Source organism: Drosophila biarmipes, chromosome 3R (genome assembly GCF_025231255.1).
Source record: "Drosophila biarmipes strain raj3 chromosome 3R, RU_DBia_V1.1, whole genome shotgun sequence".
NCBI classification, from domain to species: Eukaryota; Metazoa; Arthropoda; class Insecta; order Diptera; family Drosophilidae; genus Drosophila; species Drosophila biarmipes.
The window spans coordinates 19,637,251-19,658,096 of record NC_066616.1 but is presented as its reverse complement, the minus strand read 5'-3'; the positions used below and the strand labels follow the sequence as shown (position 1 = coordinate 19,658,096).

The 20,846-nt window shown below is 37.1% G+C and overlaps 1 protein-coding gene across 6 annotated transcripts in view; it reads right to left on the bottom strand.

The window, feature by feature from the left end:
- The window catches only part of LOC108024259 (sex determination protein fruitless), a 142,222-nt gene extending 134,127 nt beyond the window's left edge, over positions 1–8,095 (bottom strand). For 5 of the 6 annotated variants that reach the window (XM_017094211.3, XM_017094203.3, XM_017094149.3 and 2 more), the window contains exon 1: positions 7,613–8,095. The gene's annotated coding sequence lies outside the window, so the exon portion shown is untranslated. The remainder of the gene's footprint in view (positions 1–7,612) is intronic. The other variant, XM_050888957.1, reaches the window with a different exon arrangement.
- Between the last annotated feature and the right edge of the window lie 12,751 nt (positions 8,096–20,846).

Sequence of the window (20,846 nt, the reverse complement as noted above, 5' to 3'; positions counted from 1 at the left end):
GCTCGTTTTGCATTTACTTACTGGCTGCTGGCTGCCATTTACTGGAGCCCTTTTTCCCCCATTTTCCTCTACTTGTTTTCTTTCTTTTCGGTTGTCGCTCCACTTTTTTTGGCTGGCAGCCGACACCAAAAGCGTTTATAGAAGAAAATTCGCAGGGCAAGAAGTGAAAATCTGTCTGCCGAGAATTTCCATACAATTTACTCTATACCAGTGAACTATTCGCTCGTTGAATAAATATGCGAACAGATCATAAAGCGATACCGAGTGCTAAGCAGTTAAATAAATGGCTCAGTTTTTTGCCAGGGAAAACTTGGGTGCAGTACATCGATGTTTCTCCAATGTTAAGATGTCAAGGTATTTTGGGAGGAAATTTGAAGGCAATTGTGTGTTGGGCTAATAGAAAATATTAAGCAAATGGAGGGGAACACTCATATATTTAATTGATAAGTTGTTATAATGATTGGTAATACCTATTGATTTAATGGTTAAAATAATATATATTTCAAATGCTTTGGTCATTTTTATGTGAATTAAAATTTCATTTAAGTTAATTACAATAAATCAACTTCAGGACATATTTTTAGATTTTGATAAAAAAAGACTTTCCTATTTCCTTTTCCTAGAAAAAAATGATAAAATATACTGAAGATTGCGATTCCAAATTCAGCCCATTCCACAATTGTTGGGATCACACTTGGTCAACCGTAACATCGCAAATCTTTCAATTATGGCAACATTAAGAGTGTTGCATTGCAGGACTCCAGAGACAATTTGAGGGCAAAAGAAATTGTGTTCTTTTTTGTGACACATTCAAGACTGCTAACTGAGGAATATTTATATTTTTCTGGCGCCTTCTGGTCTCTTGGTTTGGCCATGTCTCGAGGGAGTCTTTTGTGCTTTTTGCTGTTTTCCAATGTCTACGACTCTGGAGTCGCTGCTGGTGGTAAATCCTTAATCAGCGTCGACTTAGCGTCCAGTTTAGCGGTTGCCTTTAGCCATTTCCATAGATAATTTAAGAAGTCGCCGGGCAAGGCCATAAATAAACACCGAGCCACCCACATTTTTACACGGCAAATTACACACGGCTTAAGGGAAAAACATGGGGATATGGCAAAGGGGGCCTCCCATCCCATATGTATGGCATAGCTGGGGTCAAAATAATAGTAGTGGGAAAACATAAGACTCTAACTTTTTCTAATTATTTTTAAAAATATTTAAAAATTAATAATATTGAAACATAAAATCATAAAATCATGAGAAAAATGTGTTCGTTTAACTTAAAATATAAAACAGATATAAAGAAATGCACCGCTGCTTACATTAAAGGAATACCTAGTTCAATATGATTTCATCGGATTTATGTCCTTTTTACTGACCGCATCCTTAGTCCTTGTAATTTTACCCCTGCTGTATTGTGTGTTTATAGTGGAATATTTTCACGCCTCAATAGCGCACATTTGTCTTGTGTAGACGGGCCAGCGTTTTCAACGTTATCATTTTAAGCAGGCGCACAGGGTGCTCATGTCCTCTGTCCCCTGTCCCAGAACAAGGACGAGAACAGGACTTGGAACAGTAGCAGGAGCAGGCCAAGAGCAGTGGGCTAAAAAGGGGTACAAATACCACTGTAAAAAGGAGCAAGAATGGAGGGCAGTCTGCTGGCTGAACATAAAATGCACTTGGCCGTGTCTCTGGCGTCTGGCAGGATTCGATTGGAGTGGACTCCACCGGACTGCAGTTTAAAGCCCGGCCAACACTCGTGGCCAAGTGCTTAAAATTCTGTAAAATTGGATAAGGCCAGGGGTTTACACCCCAAAAACCCAAAGGTGTAAATGGAGCAGAAACGCAGACAAAATGAAAGGAAGGACACATACAGTCGGGCTAAACAGTGATGAACTGGGGAAAATTATTTTTTTAAAAGGGATTTTTAATATTTCAGACCTCTTTTTTATATTATATTTTTTTATATATTTTATATTATATATTTTAAAAATACCTTCACCATAGTTATTTTTTAGAAGTAATTTAATTTTTTATTTATCTTTCTGATTAAATAAATTCTAATTCATTTTAATTTTTTTTGTGCAGACTAGCAATTAATAAAAACATCTACCCTTGAAGACTTTATTTATAAATATATTTCTATGTTTTACATTGGAACTTCCGACATAAAAATATATTTACAACTATGGAAGCCATACTGTAGTCGAATGGTATTTACATTTTGCTGTACTTGTTTTAGGTATTTATTCTTATCCTGCTTGGTTTTTCTCTGCCAAAAATGCAGATAAAATTAAAGTTTTCCGACCAGACTAGCAATGTTAGAAGAAAGCTATGTATAAAGAAATATTTAAGTGTTAACTCAGTAAGTCTCTCATAAGAACATCTCAAGTACAAAAGATTGCCAGATCTAGCGAGTACCCACTGTAGTTGAATGGTATTTACAGGCACTCAATGTGTCCAACTAATCGAGCCGACAGAGATACAACGCATCTAATAGTCTTTGACCAGAGGATGCAGAGGATGCGTTGCACCCAAGTGCTGGATGTGGATATTTTAAATAATTTATCAAATGCCATGTCCTGCTGTGGCATTGTTGATGCTCTTTCGGCTTCTTTGGCTTGTAATGAAATTAAATATTGATGCAGGCGTTTGCTGTCCAAGAAAAATACTAAATATCGGAAGAGCAAAACCACAGGCCTAATAAAACTGCTCATGGGCATTAGGTAATCAAAATGTTAGCCAAGCCCGGGCATTTTACGCAATTTTACAAATTCAACTCTCTGTCCTTCTCGCATCCATCTGGGTCCTTCATCCTTCTTCCTTCCATCTGACCTGACCGGCTCTGTTTCTTGAGGTCCTGTCCGAGTCATTTTATTACTTTGAGCATTTTTGAGCATTTGGGCAAATACTTTTCATGCATTTTTAAATTGAAGCAATTATGAAGCAACTGGCTTAGTAAAGACATTTTTGTCTCCTTTAATTGGCAGCCAAGCTGCAGTCTTGAGCTGCATTTTGCCAGTTTTATGTAAGAGCCGACTGGATTGTAAAATCTTCATCTTCATCTGGCCGAAAAGTTGTGCAGCAGAAATTCATTTAACAATTTGTGGTTTGGCACACTAATTGTTTGTCGAAAAAACGGCAAGAAAGAAAGGAAAAAAATAGGAATAAAAGCCAGAAAAGTGTATACAGTTGAGGTGTCCAAGCAAACCGATAAATTGGTTGGCAATTATAAGCCAAATATTTGCATATCTCAAATGCTCTTATTCCCAATTCAAATGGAATTAGAGAGACTCCTGGGTATCATTATTGGCCTAAGGTTAAATGTGCAATGCAAGTTTAAAGTGCTTGCGTTTTTATGGCAATGGGAGGAAGTGAAGGAAATGTATCTCTAAGATTATAATCTAAAATATCACATTTAAATAGAGCTATGGGATATTTTGTAATAACAAATAATATTTTTTAAATATTTTGTTGGCCCATTAAGCGCCCATAAATTCTGCAATTTTAAGAGCAGCTTACAAGGTCAAAGGGCGTGCAGGGGTGCCAAACTTCAGACAATTCAAACAAAAACGCTTTGTGCAGTCATTCCACTAAACTCTTTCTACAAGTGCTAGGCGCAGACTTTCGAACACAAAAGCATCGGAAAAATGTCAGAGTTACTAGGAAAGTCAAACAAAGCCACGTTGAGAGCCCCAAAAAGTCAGCTTTAGGTTGAAAATTACTTGGAGGTACTAAAATTTAACTTACTTTGTGGTGTAACATTTTGCACCAAGCTAAAGTGCGAAAGTTAAGCTAATCCCAGCTAAGCTTAATAAGCCACGAAAAGCTGAAAAACTACGAAATGCGAACTTATTACAAAAGCTACTTAGTTTTATGATCAATAACATATAATGTGGGCTTATAAAATGTTTGCTTAGTTCAACAGAAGGGTTTATAAAGTGACTAGTCAATGCTTTCTATTGAAAATATTTATAATAATTTATTTGGCATACAAATAGGTATAATAAACCGATGGTTATTACATACAATACACTTAATTTTCCATATCTTTATTTGCTAATTTGCCCTCTCTCATTGTGTAAAATATTTAATTGCACAAGCCCCATTTACAGTAGCCACTTTTTATGTTTTGTTAATTTGTAATAAATTACCCCAGTTGATTTAGGTGATTTCGGCCAAGCTTTTATCTAATGTGCACTCAACAAATAGCACATAATACTATATTATGACTATTTCCGATTTAGCCAAGCCGCGTGTGTAAACACACCCACAAAAGCACACGTAATCGCGCGAAAATAAACACACTCATGGAATAAAATCTGTTAATGACAATAAAGTGTAAAAACATAAAATGCTGTAATTGTCGAGTGCATGGAAATGAAATTTGTAAAACACGAACCACACAGCAGATGTCCTGGACCGTTTGTGGCCACAGAACCCCTTGGACCCCATCTTATGCAATGTTGATATTGTATAATTTGTACAATGTGTCGCCGCAGTTGACCAGCCGAGTTATGTTTGTTAATTTCCATGTTGTAAATAAATAATTAAATTACTTTGCAGGCAAATGCATCATAATGGGCTCGACACCGGAAAGAGGCCCAATAAAATACACAACACAGATATTAAGTTGTTTTAATGTGCTCGAAATGTTGTCATCCTGTGCATCTCGATTCTCTGTGGTGTCTGCGAATAATGCACACACAGACGAGTCTGTCACTGGGGCCGGGCCATCATCGTGCTGCCAACAAAATCGAATTACTTCCGTATGTTGTGGCAATATACTCACTACGCACTAGCATTCATATACGGTCCCGAGTATATCCCCAATTCAGGCCGCACAACTGCAACTCCATCTCGACACTTCACTTGTCCTTGTCATCCGTTACAGGCCGCCCTTTGCCCCCATTTTCCTCCCACATTTTCCCGTGCTTTGCCCGTTTTTCACCCCCAACTTCCCAACTTGTTGGACTTTTGTAACGCTTCGTCTGGTTGTTGTTCATCAGGCTGCAGTCGCAGCAGTTCGGCTTACACACAATTTACAAAATAACCTCAACTCACCCACTCAATCCTCATATGGCTGAGGCATCCCCTCTGAAAACTCCGCCACTGCATCACAGGCACAGGCGGCCCTTCAGTCAGTCACTCAGCCAGCCAGTTGGGCTGGGGGAGTGTGTAAATTGTCTTGTGTAAATATGCAAATTTTTCTTATTTTCATACTCTAGGTAGAGGGTTCATAATTTCAACAAGAACTTTACAGGGCCCTTAGGAAAGTTCTCTAGTCTAAATAAAGTTACTGCGTGGTAAGCCCTGAAAAGGAATTTTTCGAAAGTGTTACTAGGAAAAAGTAACAGGAGTAATCAAAAATAAACCAAGAAAAGCTTCTTAAAAGATTAAAAATGTGTGATACTTTTGAATGGGGTAATTTAATAATGTAACCAGTTTGAAAAGTATCCCACAATTTTTTGATTATTTACGAATACATTTTTTAGACGCTTTTGGATTGATTTTTATGTCAAAGTTAAGGAAACGTCCCCGTTTTACCAATAATTCTGTGAACCGTATTAGATAAAATTTATATTCTGTATGCATAAAATTAAATAATTAAATAACTAGAAATTGTATATTTTTTAGAGGCACTTTAGATTTTTGATGAGGTTTTGTAAGAAATATATGCGATATTCTAGGCAATTCTGTAAGCCATATAATATGTATGATAATATCAACAATTCTTTTCCTGTGACTTAAAAGATATTATAAATTTTAAATATGATTTTTGTTACAACCGCAATAAAACGTAGTCCCAAAAATAAAATACAATACTTTGAAGGGTATTAAAAACAGCGACTTTCTGGTGTATATCCTGTCAATCCTGTTTTTATTGTCAACGTTGTTGTTATTGTTTGTGTGTGGATTGAGGGCGTTGTGGGCGTGGCGCGTTGGCAGTTCGTGTAAACAAACCAAGGCGTCGGATTAAAAAGTTTTGCATTACAAAGAGTTTTTCGGTGGCCGGGTGACGGCAAAAGGGGGAGAAAGGCAGCCGGATGAAGGCTTGCGAAAATGTTTTGATTATTTAACTGCAAGTTACGATAAAACTAATTGCAATTACAAGCGGACTCTCTCTTTATGGCCCCTAATGAAATTGCCAATGCCAAGGCTGACGAATCAGCACAACTCAAATCAAACTCGGACGCAAAACTTCGCAATGCAATTTTACTGGCTCGGCTCGATTCGAATGGTTTTGCTTTCTTTGTTGGCCACTGCATAAATTTTCCTCGGGCCATATTGATTTCCATTACAAGTCCAATATTAAACTATGCCCCTGAGAACGATTACTCGATTTCTACCGTTTGTGCTTACTTACTTAAACCTTTTGTAATTCAACAAAATTGAGGACACGGCAGGAAAACACACCCGGCACACAGATATGTGGCTATTACAAAGGATCATTAAGAAAATGGATATCTTTCCCCTCGGAGTTGTCTTTTAATCTTTGAAAATATTGACTGTCCATTTCGTGTTCATAATTTATGAAAATATTGTGGGGCTTTTAAGAAGGAAAATCTTCACACATATATTTATGTTTGCCAAGGGCAGTTTTTATCACTTAAATAATGTATTTTATTTAAACTGGTAACATTTTTGGCTTCATATAGTAAGTCTTTTTTAATGATTTGTCTTTCCATGTAAATATAAGTCAGCTAACACAATAAACTCACTTGAATCTAATTGTATATTTAAAAATTAAACTTTTTAATTTAAAAAGTACAAACATTTTTGATTTTAAAATGCACTTTACAATCTTAGCTTCCATATTTTTACCCCACAATATTATATTCTAATTTCCATTTTTAAGAATACTTTAAATGCATTTTTTCTTCAGTTCAAAATTGCTTTCAGAATTCAAATGCAAAAAATTTTAATGACAGTAAAAATAAATTCATTTGATTTTTTAATCTGATTACCTATCATAAGATCTTAACAAATTCTTAATGGATACAAAATTAATAAATATTAACATTCGCAAAACTCAAATTTTTTGTATGAAAATATTTTCATTATATAATTTAAAAAATATATTTTACATGACTACTAAAATTATTATCCTAAAATTTATTTGTCCAGAATGGACAGAACCGAAAGATTAGCAAAAATACCTAAGCTATAAATTATTAGTGGTATACATCATTAAATTTTTGGAAGTTTTAAAATTCAAAGTACTCTACATATTTTTAAGTGCTTTTTTTTATAATGATCACAAGTATAAATAAGTAGTATTATTTAAAGCATGAAAATTAATAAAAAAAAATGTATTTCGTTGTCAGAATATCATTAGGCTCTTAGGATTAAATTAACAAAAAATTTATTCTTCTTATTATTTTTTTTTAAATCTATAATCTTTTTGATTTTTGTTTTAATTTTTTTTCCGAGCCAAAAACAGAAAGATAACACTTTCCAATAACATTTTTCCCCCTATGCACTTCACATATTCCCAAAACCACTTAATACAATTTCACCCACATAGGATCTGTTCCCAGGAAAACATATTACAAGCACTTCAGCTAACGATGCAGCAAAAGCTGGCTCTTAGTGGCCGGGAACACAGACTCACCTGCTTTTATTTGACCTTATGCGGCTGCAACTTGTTGACTTTAATGAAAATGCACTCAGAAGCGGGCTGGCTGGCACACACACAGACTGCTGGCACAACAAGTTAATATGTATTAGCTAGTACGCTAGTGGGTCTCTAGTATATTGGTTTAAAACGGCACTCGGTGAGACACCAACAGAAAAAAAAAGGACCAACAAAAAATCGGGCGTCACTCACACACAAACGAGTAAAACTCTTGCGGTCGCAAAAAATCAAGCGCGAAAATACCGACTTGAAAACTTGGCTAACATTTCTGGCTAATTAGCGTTTCTAGCGCTCTGTATTTTTTGTTGCTTTCAGCGTCCTCTAGCATTTATGTAAGCTGAATGTAAAAACTTTACAGGCGCTTACAGGACCTTCAGTGTCTGGGAATGTTGTGGCAGGCCTTTCGGCAAGTCGATGTCCTTCGAAGGGATTGTGTGAGCTGTGCGTCCTTGCTGAAGGAGCCGCCGCGTCCAACTGACTGCTGCTGGATGTGCAAGCTGCGATTGTTGCAACGACTCTGCTGCCACAGCAGCAGCAGCGGCAAACGCTGCAGCAGCAGCAGCAACACATAAACGCAGTACATGGGGGTCGATGTCGATGTCGATGTTGGTGGGATATACATATACTCGTTGCTGCTGCCGAAGTTCCTTGCAGTCGAAGGGTTGTGTAGTTGCACTTGTAGTCGCTCGTGTTGCAACACACACAGCAGCAACACCAGCAACAGCAGCAACAACAGCAACAACAGCAACACTAGCAACAGCAGCAACACGACGTCAACTTCGGCCCACATTGTGCAATTGGCTTAGTTCCCAGTCAACAACTGGCCGCCTTACAGTGCCCGTTTACAGCGGAGAGAAATGCTCTCTCCCTGTCTCTCTCTGAACGCATTTCCCCGTCTCTTTCTCCGTCGCTTTCTCTCCGACGCTTTCGCCGAACAGCTGTTCGCGTTTTGCCGGCTCTTATCAGTGAAATGGTAACAGCCCTCTGTTAGGCGTGCAAATGCACTTTAGTTCCTCGTCTTTTGGCCCTGGCTTTTATTTTCCTTACTTTCCGTTGCCTTCATTTCCTTTCGGTGGGTTTGATTTATTATGTAAAAGTACAAGGGCACTGCCATATACAGTGGAGACTTTTTAATTCAGCCATTTACTTTGCGGAAATTTAGATTGCAAATTTAAGATTTTATCAAAATCGATACAGATTGTATTAAAAAATTCACTCTTGGTAGATAGATAGATTCTACTTTTTTCTCTTTTATAAATACAACTTATTGAACTATATGATGATTTAAAAAAAATAATTGAAAAGAGTCTTATTAAAATAACATTAAATATTTTGAAAACATAAAGACAATTAATGATCTTTAAATTTCCCGTTTCACAATCGTTTTTTTAAGAATGAAAATTAAGCATACGAATTTTTAAACCTACATATTTATAAATATTTTTTAACATAGACAAGATAATATTGTTTAATGTTTTATAAATTTGTTTAAAAAAATAATATTGTATTTAATATTATATATTGGGATATTCTATAGGTTCTTATTATGAGAGAGATTGTATTTTTGGAAAGAGGCTTGTTTATAAGTTTCTTATATTTAGGGAGAAACATTTGATGTTTTATTTGGCATAAATACTAACCGTTTCCTATAACGAGTGCTGACTGTTTCCAAGGAGCTGCGTGTGCGTGCCAAGTGTTGGGCAAACAAGCTGAGCACTAAAGCCGGAATACATTTGAGACACTTGCAATCGACTTAATTCGATGGAAAAAGACGACGGGGCACGATAAGGCCTCATTGCCACCGGGGATGACAAGCATTATGAAAATGGATTACCACAGGATGCAAATGCTGAAATAGCCAATAGCGATTACCACCTTACTGCCAGATAAAGCCACCTTGAGATCGGAAAACAGGGAGCCATTAATTACACAAAGTAAATCCCCACTTTTAACAGAATCTATTATTAGAGGAGCCGAGTGGAAAGTTTTCCACCAAGTTTCCAACTTTCAGTTGCCAACCGGCGGTGTTAGCAGAGCGCTGTTAAAGGACCTCTGTTAGCTGGACCGGCACGTGTTTCTCTCTCACACGCACACCACCAAGCGGTCTTTTTGATTCTGTTTTGATTAATAGCTTCGTTGCAAGCTTATCAGGCGCCCACACACACACACACACCAGCAGGCAGCCAGGAAGTGCAACAATGTCACGTGGCCGGCGTTTCCCGAAGTCTCTGGCAAGGACTCTCTCTCCCTCGCTCTTTCTCTTCTCCGAGTTGCCCCCGTTTTCTCTCTCTGTAAGGCCTGCGCTGTTTACAGCAGTTAACTTTTTTCCACCGCCCTGCAATCGAACTTGTTGCCACGTCCCGTCTCGCTTTCGCATTTCCCCTGCTTTCCCCGCAAACAACAACAAATAAAGGAGCGTCAACAAAAACAAAAATAGTGCGAGAAACAAAAAACCGAGTATTTCATAAGTCGGTGCTCCACCTACGCGAATTGTTGGTGGATATAGTCCTGGCCCTATGTGATTGTCCTATATGAAAGATCGGGTGTTTTTGGTCGGTTCCTCGCTTCTGGCGAATGAAAAGAGCCAAATTCGATTGTTCGTTTTAATTGCAAAGCGCCGGTTTTAACTGTCACCCAATGTAGCATGCTTTTTGGGGCTGTCAGATGGTCGGGGGAATCACCATTTGGAATTAGCCAGCAATGAAGCGTAATCAAAATATTATTTATTCATTTTTGATTGCCATTTATCCGGCTGTGACCTCTTTTTGAAGATTTTATTTATCCGAACAACTGCGTTTGCCTTCAAAAAATTAACCTGATATGGCCTGAATAACAATGTTCTTTTTAAATTTAGCATTAATGAATGTTTGTTTAAAAATAAAATAATAAATTAATGTTACATGACATACAAGAAAAATATGATTTTTGTCTTGAATTTATTGTTTTTAATAGAACCTAGAGAAAAGCATCATCTTTTCATAGTCTCTTACGTACCACATTTACATGCGTGTTTATTAAACTAAAAATAACAGTACCAAAAATGAAACTTCACACCACACATATACATTTAACTCTACGTTTAATTTTCAACAACAAAGCCCTAGTACGTTCAACATTTAAAACAGCAGCAGTTAAAAACATTAAGAAACTAAATCTCAAGTTTTTAAACAGTTTTTAAAATTTGAAACTTTAAATATATAGACATATAAATAGGTTCTTAATATCAACATATCAATAAGATTAAATTTTAAATACACAAAAATATTACTAGTATTCTTTCATTTATTTTTCAAATCATAATTAGTCAATTTCTAACCGATTGAACAAATGTTTTTCGCTTTATATGAAAACTTAGATGAATAAATATATTATATTAAATTGATTAGTAATATATAAAATATTAAATACAATTTTAAGCCCATCTTCTTTTAAAACAATATAGATGAGTAGGACTTCGTTTTGCATTGCACTCAAACAATTCTAGTTCCTTCCAATAATATCAAAAAATCCGTTATAATGTAAAGGACTAATTAAAAGCTATTTAAAAAAATTATAATTTATATTCCATAAAATAAAGATACGTGACGAAAAATTAAAGCCTTGAAATGCGGACCCGAATTGGGTTGCAACCGCGTGCAAACTCCTCCCCTTGCAACATGTTGCAGCGTAATCGCTTCCCCTTCTCGCAGGTCGACGGTGTTTGTTGTGCCGTTGCAAGGGGGCTTTCGGGGGGTGGTCTTCGAGGGGGTCCGACATGGTGTGGGCTCCCTACAGATTTTGCATTTACTCCGCTGCCTTTTTGGCCATTGCCAGGACTCTTGTTGCAGTACGCAGTACATGTCACCTACATACACACACGATGGCAGGCACACGGACGGCACACATGCGTGGCTCGTTTACATAGGCGCCGGCCAACCAACGGCGCTCGTCCGTGTCGCCTACACATTGGCGGGCGGCCTTGCGGGGGGCGGCAGTGGGCGGTGGTGGGCGGCGGAGGGTTCGACACTCTCTCATTCGTCGGCGGCAGCTGAAGGACCCCCTGCAGCCCCTCTTTCGGGCCATACAATGTTGCTCGTTTGGGTCTCGTGATCTCGGGCTTTCGTAACCGAAATGCGAAATACTCAGGAGGAAGCGGCGCAGGGGCGTGGCATTTGGCATTCGAGTTGTCGTCGTCGCGACGAATGCGTAAAGTTTACAAAAAATATCCTTGCAACAAACTGCATTTAAGTCTCCTGCTCTTTGATTTCATCTGGTTTCCTCCATTATTTTTTTGTTTTTAATTTATTTCCCTCTGCTGTTTGCTCTTGTTTCCTCTTGCCGTGTTTTTATTGTACCGCCCCAGGCCGTTTATCGGTCTCTTTGCCTGGCATAAATTTTAATCTTAATTAAATGCAATTTTAATAGCATTTTAAATTGCAAAATGATACCTGCTCGAAATGACAAGTGTCCAGTTAATCAAACCACATTCTTTCAGAAAAAATGGGTTCCTAACTGGGCATTTCAGTAGTCCCCCAAATAAGTCCTTTAACTTCTATAAATGTGTAGATTTGTCTTTAAAATAAAATCGAAATTAAATTCGTCCTCATTGTGTTTGACTTCCTCCTATTTTCCCGTTCTATATTTTAGTTTTTACATCTTATTTGTTGATTTTAACTGCACTTTGTTCTCATGTCCTAGTCCAATTCCATAAAATATTTTACAATTTATTTGTAATATGTGGTCATTCAAAAAAAGAACATTTAAATCAAGGTCTTTAAAAAACTATAGATTTAAGAATCCCCGTAATTTGGATTTAATATTGTAATTAAATTGTTTAGGACAAGGATAGTTATATATTTTCGGACATTGATGACATGATAGAATCGCTAAAATGTTTCTTTACTCTAAAAACTCAAAGTAGTTTTGTGAGTTACTTTTTAATTAAAGGAAAATTTAAAACGTTTTCGAAAATAAAATGTTAATAAGAAATATAAACACATTTGTTATGCAAGGATGCCGATCTTATCTATCTGAAATTACTTGATTATACATTGATAACCAAATCCGCAAATGTTGTCTTTTATATTACTAAAGGGAAACTTAACAATATTTAAATTTACAAATCTGAAAGCTGCTAAAAAATGTTTCCAGATTTTTATCAATGCATCTAATAAACATAAATATTAATTACAAATCTGAACGGAAGTGTAGAACATTTTAATCAATCTCTTTTTTATACATACTTAAAGACAGGTATTATTTTTAACTACATTAACCGTTTAACATTTAATTAATTCAAAAAGGGTTGCTAGAATTATCTTGCCCTTTTAAAACAGTCCTAGCAGGTACCTTTACCCCAAAACATGTCTGTGTATTCATAGCCAGAAAGTTTTCTGGCAATAGTTTAATTCAATTGAATTTATAAGCGGCCCATAATTATTGAAACTTTTCCACTTCCTTTCTCTGTTATTTCCTGTTAACCTGTAAATTTGCTGCTACCGGATGATGATTATTCTGGCTTAGACTTTTCTTTTCACGAATTCTCTGATCCGGATTAATGAGGTGAAAAGTGAACATTTTCAAATGCTAGAGAATTAAATTTTAGGGGTTACAATTGACTCAATAAATGAGTATATCAACAAATACGTAGTCTTCTTAAGGCTAAGAATAAAATTTTTACTCATTTTTATAGAAGTTTTACATTGACTACCTTTATGGAGTTCATAATTTAATTATGTATTATACAAAAAGAAACAAAACAAATAATCTTTATTTTTTAGGTCTTAGGAATATATTTCAAATTAAGATAGTTGTTAATTACTGCCGTCCACCATTTGCTTACCGAAGACACATTTCAACATATTTTGCAAACTCTGCCAGAACAATGAATAAGAATCCTTCTTCCAAGAAATCCGAAATCTAAGTAGAGCTGCTTATCTGCTGAGCTAAACAGGCGGCAGCCGAAAAACAAAACCCAAACTAAGACTAAGCCCGAGGAGAACAACAAACAACAATTCCCATAAAGAGACACAAACCATTTGGCATTTCCATCATGGGGCAACTCACTCGCATCCACATGCGGCATCGGCAGCCACATCCTCATCCACATCCACGTCAGCTTTCGACATCTTTATCCAGGGACGACGACTCATTTGGCTGTCGTCGCCTGTAATGCGAGTGCGAGGAATTTCAGGATCCCGTCGCCGAGTTCCTCACTCGATGATTTCTAGAAATTCGTTTGTTTTCCCTGCCAAGTTCGAGCAGTTCTCCTCTGACGGAGTGATGAAATCCTCTGACGGGATGTGCAGCCCATTTGTAAGCAAAAACATTTCAGCTAAATTAGTTTATGCATTCTGGGAATTGGAAAATTTCCTAATGAGAACGTGGCTACATATAATAGAAAGTTTTCTTAAAGAGTGCCAGGCAGGACTAAAGAGAGGTTTTAAGATGGCAAAATGTGGATTCCATTTAGTTAAAAAGATACATTTATCACTTAGGGGACAGATTAAAGATTGATTAGTATTAAGTAAAGGAATAAAATGCCATGCAAATTTCAGGTAACCCCTACTGAATTAAAATGGTAGCAAGGCCTTAAAGTGGCCTGCTGAAATTATCGCCTAGACAATCCACTTCCGGATAGCAGCAAACTTACAAGCCACCCAAAAGCAAATTCCGGAACAGGAAGTGCAACACTTGCAAAAACTTTCATCTTCTGCAACGGCTGCTTAATTTTAATTATGCCCCGCTTATAAATTCAATTGCGCTTAACAATTGCCAACAAAATTCGCTGGCTACGAGTGGAAAGTTCTGCGTTACTTCAAAACGAGCTAGACGACCGGCAGACGGAACAGTTTAAAGGATTAGTTCCTGCCGAGATGGAAAATTAATCCGAGACAAAGAAAAGCGGCTGGCCCGTTCGACATGATTCTTAACTTGGTTGGCGGAGTTTTAATGGGCAGCAGGCCACAGCTACTTCACTTAATGATGCGACAATTGTCCCAAAATTAAATTATTCAAAATGCAATTTGAGTGCCCAGTCCTCGACTCGAGGATCCAGACAAAGGCCAAAGTCCTCCAAAATAATATTTACTTTTGAAAAAGTCTTTCACTTCTTAGGCCAATAGTTTTTTCCCATTTTTAGAATACTGGAAGAGGCTTTAGAAATTAAAATTCAAATTCATGTCTACTACTTGTAGACTACCTTTAGGCGTAGTCCAAAAAACCTACCTTTCTGGAAATGAAATGCACAGTAAAAAGTGCGAGTGTACATTAATTCTCAAAAAATAAGGAAGTTGTTAAATTTAAAAATGTATTTGTGTTAAACACATACAAAATGTAAACATGAATTTTGGAAATACATTTTTACAATTTCACATTTATAAAATAAATTACTGTTTAACAATATATTTCTATATTATTACACAAAAGTTACCTAGCAAATTAAGTGCTGTGTGTTATTTAAAAATATAGGGAAAATAGAGCCACCTTTACCTAATCTGCGGCTCAAGATGAAATTGAAAATCGTGCACGAAATCATAAAATATTAATCGGCTGGCGGATTGTACTTGAATTAACTCCCGATTGGCCCAATCTATATGCAACTTCATTTGGCTGCGACGTGCCCGAGTTTCCCGCTTTTCTTGCATTTTCCCTTGGGCCGAATCGGATTTCCACCTTGACGATGCCAAAGAAAAACTAATTTCATGAAAATGGTTTCGAGTGTGAAATAATTTCCGTAGGAAAACGAGACCTGGCCACAAGGCGATGCGAAATTCAACAATAGTCAGGCATTCAGAGGCCCTCGGGCGAATGGAATCCTTTTTTTCCTGCCGCTCGGCGACTGTCACACTCGTTTTCCCTCTTGCCAATTAGATGTTTATAAAAATGTGTGTGCACTGAGGTGACGGGAAAGTTTTTCCATTGAAGCTTGGAGCTGGCCAAAGAAAATTGGGAAACCCTCTTTCTCAGCCTGGCAGTTCATTTTCTTTATAATACTAAGGCAATATGCTTTGAACAGGTTAAAGGTGGGATTTTTCTATCCTTTAAGAAAATGTTATTAAAAGAATTACTGCAGAGTTATATATTTTTTAGAGATAAAAAAAGTTGAGTGGCTTGCCGATATGCCAAAACTAAACTAAACCTGCTCAAAGACAAGGAACATTTTTCTCCCAGCTCCCAGGCATTAACCACTTTTCAGTTTGAAAGTTTTGTGAATTTAAATGCATGGCAAAATGTGCGGACATTTAATTTCTCATTAAAATATCGGAGCAGCCGCAGCAAAGATGACGCCGTCAATTGTAAAATATGAAAATATGCAATTATAATTTACAGTCTTCCCCGGGTGCTTTTTTGGGTCTTTTCGCGGCAAGCTTGCCACATAAATTGCGGAAATTTCCTCGGCTAAGGCAACTTTGTGTAGCGATATCCTCCGCCTCCGCATAAAGAGCGATGGCCAAAGTTTGCCTGCTAATCTTGGAGCTGCAACTACACTGCACGAAACTACAAGTCGGCAAACACTTAACAATTAACTTGCCTCGCACCTGAACAACCGAACACACGTCTTTCACCTGCCAGGATGCGTAATTTATGTTAAGCGCCGCATTTTTATGTTCAAACAAGCGAGGAAGCTGCTTATCATACAAGGCGAGGAGCCTCAGCTGCGTCCTCATTTTCATTTTCATTTCACTCGTCTCATCTTTGGGAGTCACGGCAAAAAGTTAATTGAAACACACGCAAGAATGAAGTATGGTGGAAAGAATTTCGGAGGCGTTTATGCGTCGCAAAGGTACGAGAGTTCGAAAGACATAAATTACTAGCCCTATATAAAGGATATTTAGTAAAATATAGTATATATATGTTGTATCTTTACATGGTTGAGACCTGTGTGTATTCTTTTAGTTATACTGTAGATCCTATAAATGTAATATAAAGATCATAAATTTGCTATTATATAAATATATATTTAAGTAAAAACGCAGGCATTTATATTTTTATTCTTACATTTTTAAGCAAATAGTTGTATTTAAAATAAAATGTACTATTTTCTCTTAATATAATTTTACAAATATTGTCCTTGTAATAACATTATATTATTAAAATGTGCCTATGAAAACAATTTTTTCAACTTAAAATTCAAATTTAAAAAATATTTCAAAAACGATTTATTTGCACCACCGCATAAGCATTGCAGAGTCTAAAAGTGCCTCAAGAACGTGTAAATTCATAGAACCAAAGTGGGTATAAACTTTTCCATAAATATAAGAAGCACTCGCCAACCACCTGCCTTGTCGGTTCCGCTCCACCTTTCTCCCGGATTTCGGATGAGACCGTAATCCTCGAAGCTGGATATCAAAAGCAACAAGGCAGGTAAAAGGAACTCCGCGTCTTTGCCAGCAACGCACACTCCTTTAAAGTGAATAATATGCAATTAAATTATGCATTCGACAAAAAATTCCCCTGCAATAATGTAAAAAACTGTACACAATCACCGCAATGAACACAATCGCTGGATCGCATTTATTTAATTAAGAACAATATTACGCGGCAACTGGGTGAGCGGAGGTTTTATATTTTTCGGAGTGGCGGTGGATGAGCGGGGGCCAATTATGGCTATAAAGTGTCTTCATTAAATTATAAATTCACGAGCTTAACATAATTTGCATGCCAATGCATTTTATGAAGTACTTTGTGGCCATGAAAAACATGAAACCAATGAACACCACAAAAAAATGGAGTTAAAAAAAAAACAAAAACCCATGAAATAATAAAAAAAATCACAAAAAAAAGAGGAGGCCTCGTAATTGGAAATGGCCAGCGGCCTGTTGACACTTGCGGCATGTAAATTAACAGTTATTATTGCTATTTAAAAACTACAATGCAAACAAAACAAAGGCCGGCCAAACAGCTTTAAAGTGGCAAATTGATAAATCGCCCCGACAATCCGACAGTCGAGCCACTAAGCCCAAAACGAAATGCTGGGATTTTTATGCCAGCCCATAAATTATTCGCTCCGATAAGCAAAAACAAATGCGCAACAGATTTGCCCAAAACAAAATCTATTTATTGTTATATAAGCCCTCCCATACTCCCCACCATTTCGGCGAAAAGACCCGGGGCTTTGGCCCACGTTGCACTCGTGCGATTTTATTTATGGTCTAAATTTTTGATTTGGGTGGCGTAAGTTTATTTTTCAGCCGGGACAATAGAACGGGGAGCACAACATTCCAGCTGCCAAAGCGAAATGAAATTATTAATTTGCATGTGTGATTATTTTCATATAAATAAATGTGTGGAGACGACGGGAAAAGTGGCGAGCGTCCATTTTTTTAATGCCCTGCGGTGCTGAAAAGTATGCTACGATTGTGACTATGACCTAGGTTTTGCATGTGTGTGCGTGTTCCTGTGCGTGTGCTCTTTTTTTCTGTGTGTGTGCGTGTGCGGGACTGTGCAAATTAAATTTGCATATACGGCGCATGTTTTCTTTACTGTGGGCAATGCAATAAACAACCACACACAATCAAACGCATACTGCTATTTTTTCTGTACGAGCTAACTGGAAAATCAAGTGTTTCAGTAACATGAGTCCCAGGAGTTATTAGTATAGTAATTTAAGAAATATAAATATTTTAGGTATTTAAATAAACTTGTAACACAAATTTGGCGAAGCATTTATTGACTCATGTATTTCATAATGATAGGCAAAAAATTAGTAATTTAAACGCATATTAATCATCTGAGATAGTCTGTGTGGATAAGGTAAAAAAACCACGCTTATGACTTTTAAGATAAAATACCAATTAAATCTCATTTGCAGACATCTCTTAATTTAACAATTTTTTGCCCAGCAATTTGTAAAGCATAAATTTTGCCAGCGATAAGTGTTGTCGGTGGGGCCATTTTTCTGGTTAATTCAATAAATATTTATTTGCCATTGGCAAACATTATTATTGCTGTGTAAATTATCAAGCGATTAATGCAATTGCCCGGGGCACTCGGCACATATCCTTGGCCACAGGTTTCGCAGCTGGTGCCGACGAGCTAAGCAAACAAACTTGAACAAATAAATTTTGTACGTGCCAGCTATGACTTATCGCCATGGCCAACAAACACGGCCGGCATACAAATGGATCGTTGAATAGCCGAAAGTACAATGCCAGCAATAATAACAATTGCAAAAAGGACTCGCTCTCGGAACACACAGGAGCAACAAGCATTTGTCATGTGACAATGGCTGGCAAAAATCTACAAGCTCCGGACGAACTGGCCATTTCATGGACTGACCGCAGAGATAGCGAGTCCAGTCCGGAGTCCAAACTCCGGTGGTTTCGTTGGTCGAATGCCATATTTTATTTATGGGCACAATTCCGCTGCACAAATTTGCCGCCTCGACACTTGGCCACACTTCTGGCCAAGTAATAGACCCATAACGGAGATACGTGTTTGGCAAATTTGCTTGTTTGCAGCTTAAATTTAATTTATAAACTAAACAAACAGGAAGCATCTGTGCAACCGTTGATGGTGTGCCCCGGTTCCTCTAATCAATTTCAACGGATTTACAGTGGTCACTTATTGGGGCTAGTGCAGGAGCTTACCAGGAGTCTAGGGCCTAAGGTTCGCAGAGTTATCTCAGCTCTATTGAAATAGTTTTTTATGCGACAAATATAATTTGACCCATATAATAATTAGTTCATAATTTCTTTTCAAGAAATCTTTAAAGGTACCGAAAAGTATGCAGCCAAATAATATCGTCATTGCTGTAAAGTAATAATTGCCCTAATTAATTATTTGTATTATTATTTTTTGTATTTTTATACACCTTAATCCGAGAACATATTGCCAGAGTCGTCAAAATGTGCAACCTAAAGCGGAACCACTTATTCTGGATGCTAAACAAGAAAAGCAAACTATCTCTAAGATGCAAGCGGCACATTTATCAACAAATCATCGCACCAACTTGGAGATATGGAATCCAAATTTGGGGAGTGGCGGCTGCGTCCCACCGAAAACGTTTCCAAACCGTCCAGAACAAAACATTAAGACAAATCACTGGCTGTGAGTGGTTCGTTAGCGGCCAAACGCTTCACAATGACCTAAACCTGAGTCTTGTTGAAGACCAAATATCGTTCTTCTCAAGCAGGTACAACGACCGTCTAACTGCCCACCGTAATCGTCTAGCCCGGAGATTACAGGGGGCTATCCCAATTCGCAGGCTCAAAAGAAGACATTTTGGGCTGCTCCTAAGAGACTAATATGAATATATTATTTACTTGAAACTAGTCGTAATTTGATCTACTCCTATATACCAAGTTGAAAACTAATTATAATTTATAATTAAGAGATTATTTACTTAAGAAAACATTTAGGTTAAAGGCTTTAATTAGATCTGTTCCTGGATTATATTAAATAAAGATGTTAATTAAAAAAAAAAAAAAAAAAAAAAAAAAAAAAATACACCTTAAAATTTTAGATATTTAAAGGCGGCTTAAAAGTATGCAGCATAAAAAATAACGTAGCTTCTCTGAATAACCCTTTTGTAATTTTGCATTAAAAATATCGTTGCATAATTTTAGTCACTTTTATACATTATTTCAATTATTTTATTAAATTATTTTATTAAAATGGTTAAAAAATGCAAACTGTAAATTTTACCGCTCATCAGAGGCAATTTCAGAATCGTTAGACTGACGACAGTGCCAACAGGTCCCCCAGCCCAGATAACCCCACAACCTCCACCCCACTTCCCACAATCCATTCTTTTTGCATTGTTATGCCGGACACGTCGACCCGGCTGGCCAAATGCAATGCAAACTTTTGAACAAATTAACAAATTTGCCCCAGCACACGGAAATAAAGTCCTATTTGCCTATGTCGCAGTTTGTTTATGCTGTAGCCTTAGGTGGGCCAGGGAATAGAATAATATGGAAAGGATAAAAAGCCTGAAATAGATGGTGCTGCTCCTGTGGCATTGGTCACACCGCAAATGCTACAAACAATTGTGTTTTTCTTTAGTAAATAACCGGACAAGTAGAACGGGATTTGACACTTTTTTAGCTACACACACACTTTGCGTTTGCGGCATGCAAATTTAATTGCCAGACGCCTGAAGGCGATTTTCGAAGCTTGGAAACACGAGTATTTGATTAAATTATGAATTTTTATTTGCTCGGGATTTGTTGCATATTAGATGAGGAGAGAAATGCTCCTTATATTTTTGTAAATTCAACACAGTATT